Raw genomic sequence first — 11,216 nt, 5'->3', positions numbered from 1 at the left:
ATTGCCAGCTCTTTTTGCAAAATTATTGGATAAGCGGATGTGCCACTAGTCCATAAGGAAAGCCCGTCAAGAGTAAATGACAAGGTTGAAAGATAAACACCACATACTTCCTCATGAGCTATGAAACATTAACACAAATTGAGAAGCATTTTGAAGGTTTAAAGGTAGCGCATGAGAATTTACTTGGAATGGTTTGAAATGCCATGCATAGGTATTTATGGTGGACACTTTGGAACAACTTGGTTTTCAGGGGTTTGGAAGCACGAGCAGCGTTCCCGCTCAGTACAAGTGAAGGCTAGCAATAGACTAGGGAGCGACAAATCAAGAGAGCAGTAACTATCATAATCATGCTTGCGGCAAAATAAATTAACTGAGGCATAAAGGTGATACAAGAACTCTAAAACAAAATAAATCATATAGGCTTAATTGACTTTTGTTCAGTCATATGCATGCGTGGGCATGTGCCAAGTCAATTCAAATGAATTGTTCAGAGGAGGATACCACAATGTCATACCTACTTATGAATAAAACAATGCAAGCAAACATCCATGACATGCTACTCATATTAATAAATTGGAGCTAAACATGAGAGATCATGAACTACTAGACTTTCTTAAATGACATATACCTCACATGAACCAACTAAGCATGCTCACATGGATGAGTATATGTACAAAAATGAAAACAAATAGAGTTCATACCAGCCTCTCACCACAGTCGAATTGTCGTAAATCGTCATTATTGCCTTTCACTTGTGTAGCTTGAATAGTATGGAATGAAAACCACGCTCCAGCCACCGAAAACCATTGAACTCCACAATAAACTTTTACAAAACCAAAGAAGAACAACAAATATTTTTGGTGTTTTCGAATTGGAAACAAGAACAAAAGGAAACAAGCAAACAAAGCAATATCTTTTTGGATTTTCTTATAGCAAACCAACGATAGCAAATAAGGAAAAATAAAAGCAAGAAACCAAAATAAACAAATGGTGAAGAGAAACAACAGAAATATTTTTGGTATTTTTGTGTTTTAGGAAAGAAACAAAGCAAAAACAAGAAAATGAAAACTAGAAGAGTCACATAAACACAAAGCAGCAGGAATTCGTCAGACTTGACAGCAGTACAGTAATCGATTTTTAAGAAATTCTTCTGCTGCTCAGCTCGAAAAGTGTTCAACTAATGAAAGTTAGATAACAACCTGGGGAACATGCACAAAAATTGGCTTCGCAAAATATCGTTCTGGCTATTTTTGAGAAGTTTTTTGGTAACAGTCCAGAATCTGTTTTCAGGCAGCACTTCCCCAAATATCATCTCCCTCTCATTAGAAAACCACTCAAAGAAACTAAACAAGTATATACAAGTATCCAGCAACCATAATATACAAAGAATGAGTGATGTCGGTATACCTCCCCCCAAGCTTAGGCTTTTGGCCTAAGTGGAGTTCAATCCCATGGTGCCCATGAAGTAGCACCTCCATAGTACGATGAAGATGGATCATATTCCGGGTATGTGCTAGAAGAAGCACCCGGATACGTGACGGTGTAGTCGTAGGAGGGCTCGGCGTCCTCGGAGTCATGCTGCTGGTGGAAGCCTTGTATCTTTATTTTCTCCTCCACCTCTTCCTTAGAGCGCGACCATGGTTTCTTGTCAATACTGAACAAATCTGGCTGGGGCAAAGGGATTTCCTTCTCATCCCCGTCAGCAAACAACATTCTATAGACCAAATTATCTGAACTAGAATCAGCTGTAACAAATTGATGGCTCTTCATAGCAGAAATATCAAGCCTTATAGGAGTTAATTGCACATCAGTAGGGTCAAGAGGAAGTTCTAGATATGCTAAAATGCGTGATGCAATAATTCCTCCAAAAATAGGCCCCCTGTTAGACAAGCGGCGAGCAATAAGAGAACCAAGATGATAAGGTGTATCTCCAGTAAGTGCAGCAATTAAGAAAGCAAGATGGTAGCTAGAAATATTGCTAGTGTTCTCCCTACCAAGAATGCTAGTAGCAATGTAATAGGCAAAATACTTAATGGCGGGGAGTTGGATGTTTCTTATCTTGCCACGCTGAATGGAGCGGCAATCATCATTGGTGATCTCTCGATAGAGCTCCAACAAGACCCTGGGGTTGTCCTCAATCCTCCTTGCTGTACCTACAGGGGCAATACCCAATGCAACACAAAATTCTTCCAATTTCATAGTAATAGGATCACCATAAATCTTGAATGCAACTGTCGGGCCATAGTGCTTGTTGTTGAACTTGAAGCTCTCAACAAAGATTTTGGTGAGCATGAAGTATTGCTCCCTTTCATCTCCCATATAGGCGGTTAAGCCCGCCTTGTCAACGAGGGTCAAGAAATCATCCAGCAACCCTGCATTACTCAAAAAGTTATAACATGGGAAAGATGAAGCGTTAGAGACTCCATTGTCTTCTTCGGGCTCGAAGCTTGGCGCGATGACATCCTCATTGTAGGATCGCCTGAATCGGGTGGCGGTCCTAGAGGGCCTTCCGATGCTCGTCGTCTCTCTCTCAAACACTTCTCCAAAGTTGAAATTATCCATCTTCCTTTTCTGAAATTTTTCAACAAATATTATAAAATTTGATTTGGTGACATATAATTGAGGGAAACTACTATAGGAACTTGGTAGAGTACTAATCATGCATCAAAACTAGTTTATACATCTTAGAACAAGCATGCATGCTCACTAGACATGTTACCTACAGCAGCAAAATATTCAAGATATACTCAACCAAAAAAAATTCTACTGGGATAATCGGAGGAGTCACATACCGGAGAGCAAATGTGCCAAATTTCAGACAGAAATCTGGGCTGAGCAAAGAGATCGAGAAATCTTGAGCTCTTGAGCAAAAACACGAGTGAGAGAAAGCTGGTGCTGGTTTTTTCGGGAGAGAGAAGAGTGTGGGAGGAAGAGATGCTGAAGTGGGGCAAGGGGGAGCCCACACACCAGGGTGGCGCGCCCCCCTTGCTGGCCGCGCCGGCCTGTGGGGTGCCACCCTGGGGTGCCCCACTGGTCATCCCCAGGTGCTCCCAGGTGCATTTTCGAAAAATAGGACCAACGGTATAATTTTTGTGAATTTTTGAAAACTTTGAAAAATGCACATTTCTGGGTATTAAGTTTATTATTACTAGACAGGATTTTTTTTTGAAATCTCTAATTAACTAAGGAACTTTGCAAAACAAAAGTGCTACAGCAAGTAGAACAAGTGGAGGGAGAAAGAGATGTTGTTTACCTCCTCTATGCATATAAAAAGTATTTGTTAACAAGGTTGATCAAGTCTTGCCACCAAATAAATTTTACATAGCATAAGAAGAAATAAACCTCAAATCAATCATGTTACCTTGAATTGTATTGATATGGATCCAATCATAAGATTTTGATATCCTTCTTTAGGCTCATATATAGGACAATCAATAGTTCCAACTTTGATAGTTCTCACATTAGAAATGGTATTAACTCCACATACTTTATCAATCCTCTTGGGGAAATAGACGGTATGCTCCTTGTCATCAACATTGAAAGTAACCTTTCCTTTATTGCAATCAATAACAGCCCCTGCGGTGTTAAGAAAAGGTCTCCCAAGAATAATAGACATATTATCATCTTCAGGCATTTCCAACACAACAAAATCAGTTAATATCAAGCAGTTATTAGTAACTTGAACAGGAACATCCTCACATATACCAACAGGAATAGCAGTAGATTTATTAGCCATTTGCAAAGATATATCAGTAGGTATCAACTTATCTAAATAAAGTCTCTTGTAAAGAGAAAAAGGCATAACACTAACACCGGCTCCCAAGTCACATAGAGCAGTTCTAACATAATTATTCTTAATAGAACAAGGAATAGTAGGTATACCTGGGTCGCCCAACTTCTTTGGAACTTTGCCATTGAAAGAGTAATTAGCAAGCATAACGGATATCTCCTCATTGGGGATTTTCCTTTTGTTAGTAACAATATCTTTCATATACTTTGAATAAGGAGGCAATTTAATAGCATCAGTCAAAGGGATTTGCAAGAATAAAGGTTTCATCCAATCACAAAATTTATTATAGTGTTCTTCTTCCTTTGATTTTAGTTTCTTAGCAGGAAAAGGCATTTGCTTTTGCACCCAAGGTTCCCTTTCATTACCATGTTTCTTAGCAATAAAATCTTCTTTAGTATACTTTTTTATTTTTAGCATGCTTTTCAGGTTCATCTTCAACCTCTTCTTTATCAGAAGCATCATTCTTATCATTATCATTATCATGTTCATTACCTCTTTCAGTTTCAGCATCAGAAATAGAAATACTATTAGAATCATTAACAGGTTCAGAGGATTCTACAACATTTTTATGTTTCTTCTTATTTTTCTTAGAAGGGACACTAGTTTCAATTCGTTGAGAATCTTGTTCAACTCTTTTGGGATGCCCTTCAGGATATAGAGGATCCTGGGTAGAGACACCACCTCTAGTTGTTACTTCATAAGCATGTTTCTCTTTAGAATTATTTTTTAACAAGTCATTTTGAACTTTAGTGAGTTGATCAATTTGAGTTTGAACCATTTGAAAATGTTTAACAAGCATCTTAACATCATTGGAGGTTCTCTCCACAATATCATGCAAATTGCTAATAGCTTGAGAATTTTCTATTAGATGATTCTATACTCTCATATTAAAATTTTCTTTCTTAACAATATAATTATCAAACTCATCTAAGCATTGAGCAGGAGGTTTTGAATACGGAATATCTTCCCTAGTAAAGCGTTGAAGGGAGTTTACCTCAATCATGGATGAAGGGGGAATTATCTCACATATATCTTCTATGCGAGGTAGATTCTTCACATCTTCGAATTTAATACCTTTCTCCTTAAGAGACTTCTTGGCTTCCCTCATATCTTCATCATTCAATTTAATTAAACCCCTCTTCTTCAATATTGGCTTCGGAGTTGGTTCAGGTGTACTCCAATCATCATGATTCCGGCTTATTTTAGCCAATAATTCTTCAGCTTCGTCTGGAGTTCTTTTCCTGAAAACACAACCAGCACAACTATCCAAATATGCCCTAGACTCAACGGTTAGTCCACTATAGAATATATCAAGTAAATCATGCTTTTCCAATTCATGTCTAGGTCAAGCCCTGATAAGAGAGCAAAATCTTGCCCATGCTTCAGGCAATTTCTCTCCATCTTCCTGGTCAAAGCTATAAATTTTCTGTAAAGCAACATGTTGAGCACTAGCAGGAAAGTATTTCCGAAAGAAAACATCAAGCAAATCACCTGGACTTTTAATAGAACCAGGAGGCAAATTATTATACCAAGTTTTAGCATCATTCTTTAATGAGAAAGGAAAAATTTTAGCAACAAAATAAGTACGCATCTTGACATCATCAGAAAACAAGCTACTCATAGAAGAAAGTTCATTCATGTGTTCTACAACACTTTCTTTTTCAGTACCACAAAAGGGTGTTTTCTCTACAATAGCTATATGAGATAGATTAAGAGAAAAATCATAATCTTTATCCTTAATGCATATAGGAGATGTGTCAAATTTAGGATCAGGAGATAGCTTATGTCTAACAGTATATTGTGCGAGAAACTTTTTAATTTTTCTTGCATCAGCAGTAGCATTGCATCTATTAATAAAATCATCATTAAGCTCCACATAATCCTCATCAGGATCATCACTAGAATAATCAAGTTCAGGTGAATTAACAGGTGTAGCAGCATTTTCAATTTGTCTAGACCTAGCAATTGTAGCATCTAGAAAATATCCCAATGAACCACTATCATCAAGCACAACAGAAACATTATCAATATTATGAGAGTTTTCAGATTCAGCAGAAGTACCAGCAAGTGAAGCTTGTGGCGGTGAAACAAGTTGACTTATCACAGATGGTGAATCAAGAGTAGCAGAGGTACTCAGAGTTGTACCTTTTCTTATAGTGGATGGTAATATGGCGACTTTAGGATCGCGAGATTTACCCATGATGGAGAATTTGCAGCGAACAATATCAATCCAAGTGAACTTCCAAATAAAGCTATGCTCCCCGGCAACGGCGCCAGAAAACAGTCTTGATAACCCACAAGTATAGGGCATCGCAACAGTCTTCGCGGGAAGTAAAACCCAATTTATTGATTCGACACAAGGGGAGACAAAGAATACTTGAAAGCCTTAACAGCGGAGTTGTCAATTCAGCTGCACCTGGAAACAGACTTGCTCGCAAGAGTTTATCAGTAGTAAGAGTTTTATAGCAGTAGCAGTAGTGAAATAACAACAACAGAGTAACACAGACAGCAGTAGTGATTATAGTAAACAGCAGGATTAAAAATACTGTAGGCACATGGATGGATGACGGGCGTTGCATAGATGAGAGAAACTCATGTAACAATCAAAGCAGGGCATTTGCAGATAATAATAAAACGGTGTTCAAGTACAAAGCAATCCATAGGCATGTGTTCCATATATAGTCGTACGTGCTCGCAATGAGAAACTTGCACAACATCTTTTGTCCTACCAGCCGGTGGCAGCCGGGCCTCTAGGGAATCTACTGGATATTAAGGTACTCCTTTTAATAGAGTACCGGAGCAGAGCATTAACACTCCGTGAACACATGTGATCCTCACATCACTGCCATCCCCTCCGGTTGTGCCGATTTCTGTCACTTCGGGGCCTTTGGTTCCGGACAGCGACATGTGTATACAACTTGCAGGTAAGATCATAAAACAATGCATATCATGATGAAATAATAACATGTTCAGATTTGAGATCATGGCACTCGGGCCCTAGTGACAAGCATTAAGCATAACAAGTTGCAACAATATCATCAAAGTACCAATTACGGACACTAGGCACTATGCCCTAACAATCTTATGCTATTACATGACCAATCTCATCCAATCCCTACCATCCCCTTCAGCCTACAGCGGGGGAATTACTCACACATGGATAGGGCAAGCATTTCTGGTCGATGGAGAGGCGTCGGTGGTGATGATGGCGATGATCTCCTCCAATTCCCCGTCCCGGCGGAGTGCCAGAACGGAGTTTCTGGTCCCCGAGACGGAGTTTCGCGATGTGGCGGCGTTCTGGAGGGTTTCTGGCGACTTCGACTTCTTCCTCGCGATTTTTAGATCGAAACCTTTTTATAGTCCAGAGGGGGGCATCGGAGGCCAGCCGAGGGGGCCACACACTAGGGCGGCGCGCCCCCCTGGGCCGCGCCGGCCTGGTGTGTGGGGCCCTCGGGCCTCCACCTGGCTTGCCCTTCTGGCTCCGTGAGTCTTCTGGTAAAATAGGCCCATTGGTATAAATTCCGAGGATTTTGCCGAAAGTTGAATTTCTGCACAAAAACAAGACACCAGAGCAATTCTGCTGAAAACATCGTTAGTCCGCGTTAGTTGTATCCAAAATACACAAATTAGAGGTAAAACAATAGTAAAAGTGTTCGGGAAAGTAGATATGTTTTGGACGTATCAGCCGCCACTACAACATGACTGCAACAGAAGCCCAAGAAGCACCTCAGGCCATGCCAAGTATGTTTTCCTATTAAATCATATCACCCAATCTCTCTTAGGAACCTAGCTTTTTCTTAAAATCTCGGGACGAGATTTGTTTAAGGGGGAAGGGTTTGTAATATCCTAAATTTTAAAACAAAGAGAAAATGTTTTCCAAAAATGAGAAACAACAAATCCTTTTATTAAATAAAGTACTATGCATAGTGCTCATACCTAATGCCTGTGTATCTCCATGATTATTTGTTTATTACATTGAACATTCTTCCAAAACCCTAAAACCCTCAACATCTCAAAACCAAAGTGGATCAAATATGAGAAACTAAAATAAAATAAAAAGACATATGTGGGCATGTAACCCTAATATGTAAATCTTGACCCCTACCATCCTTACTTCTCTAAATGATGGTGAACCATTGTAAACCCCACTAAACCCTAAACCTCACCCCTCTGATCACATCCATTACAAACAAAATAAAAAGAAAGGATATTAAATAAGGAAAAGGCCTATGTAAGCATATGGCTATTTTTGCAAATAATAAATTGGGCCATGGCTACCTTGTGTAGATGAATTGAAATACCTCAACAAACCTAACCTAGTACTCCCCAACTAATCCAAGTGGGAAACAAAAATAAAACAAACATATGCATAGAGGCATATGTGGCACTTAGCAATAATACCAATTCTTGACCTAGGCACCCACACTTTCCCCAAATGGTTTGAAGCTCTTATCAAACTCAATAAAACCCTAAATAGATCCTCACACATTCCCAATTGGATCAAGAGAACCCAAAATGGAAAAATAGGAAAAAAATCCATTTCCACACACACATGTGCTTATGGACATTTTGCAAATCTTGGACCTAGACTAATTTGGCCTTCACCATTAGTTGTATAATGTTACTAAACACTTATTACAACTTTTGGAATCAAAGAAACTCAAATCAAATCAAGTTTGAACTCAATTTGTGATCACATGGAATAATGGTCAATCCTGCCATTTACAATCTGGTCACTACTTTGAGCCCCTGGATTTCAAGATTTTCAAACCAAACAATTCTAATTCATTGCACATCATCCAAGTACACATCAAAGTGAACAACTTTTGTAAAGATCACCATGTCAAATTCATCTTGGATCAAAAACTATGCTCATGCAAAGTTGAGACTTTTTAACAAATTCAACAATCTCACACTTTGCAAATTTTGCAATTCTTTTATTTTTAAAATTCCACCACCCCCATTGAGTGTCTCTGGTCATTTGCAACCAACCCAAACCACCCATTTTCAAATTTTGGAATTGCACAACATAGAGCAAGTTTGGCAAAATTTTGGAATTTGCAAATAGGACCAAATCCAAACACTATTTCAAATAGTGTTTGGCAACCCTACCTCTCACACTTGAGCCCTACCATGTCCCCTGGTCCCGTCTCTCTCTAACACCAGCATAGAAACCCTAGGAACTAGGTCAAACATGGCCATGGCAATGCCATGTCGGCCATGTCACCCTTGGACATGGCAACCCTAGCTCCTCCCCTCTCTAGCTCGACCAACCCTGTCCCTCTGCTCCCCCTTGGTCCCCTGCGTCCACTGGTAGCTGATACGTCTCAAACATATCTATAATTTCTGATGTTCCATGATAGTTTTATGACAATACCTACATGTTTTGCTCACACTTTATAATGATTTTATGCATTTTCCGGAACTAACCTATTAACAAGATGCCACAGTGCCAGTTCCTGTTTTCTGCTATTTTTGGTTCCAGAAAGGCTGTTCGGGCAATATTCTCGGAATTCGACGAAATCAAAGCCAAACACCTTATTTTCCTGGGAAGGTTCCAGAAGTCCGAAGGGGAGACGAGGAAGGGCAGCAGGGGACCCACACCATAAGGCGGCGCGGGTGGCCCCTGGCCGCGCCAGCCTATGGGGAGGGGGCCCCTGGCCCCTCCGACTCCGCCTCTTCGCCTATATAAGCCCTCGTGACAGAAAACTCGACACCAATTGACGAAACTCCAGAAAGACTCCAGGGATGCCTCCGCCATCGTGAAACTCCGTTTCGGGGGACAGAAGTCTCTGTTCCGGCACCCTGCCGGGACGGAGAATTGCCGCCGGAGTCATCTCCATCGACACCACCGCCATCTTCATCGCCATTGGTGTCTCCCATGATGAGGATGGAGTAGTTCTCCCCAGAGGCTGAGGGCTCTACCGGTAGCTATGTGGTTCATCTCTCTCTCCCATGTGCTCTTTATGTGATCATGAGCTTTGTATCACTATTAATCTATGAGCTACTCTAGTGATGTTATTAAAGTAGTCTATTCCTCCTCCATGATGTAATGTTGACAGTGTGTGCATCTTGTAGTACTTGGCGTAGGTTATGATTGTAATCTCTTGTAGATTATGAAGTTAACTATTACTATGATAGTATTGATGCGATCTATTCCCCCTTTCATAGCTATTGTTGACAGTGTGTATGCTATGTTAGTACTCGGTCTAAATTGCAACGGTCTATTATGCACTCTAGAGGTTACTTTAATATGAACTCCGGATGTTGTGGAGCTTGTTTACTCCGGCTTGAGGTGTGCTTTTGTAGCCCTACACAATGAATGGTGTTTGTTATCCAACAAGAGAGTGTTTATGAGTAGCATTTATTTATTCAGTTATGTGATCAATGTTGAGAGTGTCCACTAGTGAAAGTATGATCCCTAGGCCTAATTTCTAAGCATTGAAACACCGTTTCCAACAAGTTCTGCTACATGTTTGCTTGCTGCCATCTTTATTTCAGATTTCAGTTACCACTTACAATCATCCATATTACTTGAATTTCACTATCTCTTCGCCGAACTAGTGCACCTATACATCTGACAAGTGTATTAGGTGTGTTGGGGACACAAGAGACTTCTTGTATCGTAATTGCAGGGTTGCTTGAGAGGGATATCTTTGACCTCTACCTCCCTGAGTTCGATAAACCTTGGGTGATTCACTTAAGGGAAACTTGCTGCTGTTCTACAAACCTCTGCTCTTGGAGGCCCAACACTGTCTACAGGAATAGAAGCGTGCGTAGACATCAGTTGATGAGATCTGAGATCTAGGGTTTGGCCCGATCTCGCGATTTGACCCAAAATCGAGGAGGAAAAGGTGGGAGAGCGCGAGGAACACGAAAAACACGAAGAACACCGGTACTCACGCACGCACACCAACCTGATACACCCGATACTTACCCCCGTGGCTCGATGGACCACGCCAATAGAATCACCCGGAAGAGGCACGCGGCAGAATTCCCGGTGAGAGATTGGTGTTGGAGAAAGGAGATTGGTGAGGGAGAGAGAGTGCTTGCACTAGAATCTCACTCAACAATAGCCAAATCAACAACAAGGATGCCTTGATTACAAAGGGATGCTAACCCTAGGGAGACAAAGCTCAAGTAGTGTTTAAGCTCAATTTAAGTCTAAGGGGTAAAAGGAGGGGTCCAGGCTACTTATATAGGCATACATGGCCAGCAAGGCGAAAAGGTACGCAAGTGGATAACTTAGGCAGTTTGGTGAGTCATTCCCGTCAGATCCGGTTTGGGGCCGGTCAGACCGGGCCTGTGACCGGGTGGTCCGGTCCTGGGGCCGGTCGACCGGGTGCCAACCGGAAACCTCGCAAGTTTCCGTCTGGTTGCCTTCCGGTACGATGCAGGGAAATCCGGTTGGGCGCCCAGTTGACCG

This window comes from Lolium perenne, chromosome 4 (genome assembly GCF_019359855.2).
Source record: "Lolium perenne isolate Kyuss_39 chromosome 4, Kyuss_2.0, whole genome shotgun sequence".
Lineage (NCBI taxonomy): Eukaryota > Viridiplantae > Streptophyta > Magnoliopsida > Poales > Poaceae > Lolium > Lolium perenne.
The sequence above is the reverse complement of the archived record's forward strand: the minus strand, read 5'-3'. Positions refer to the sequence as shown.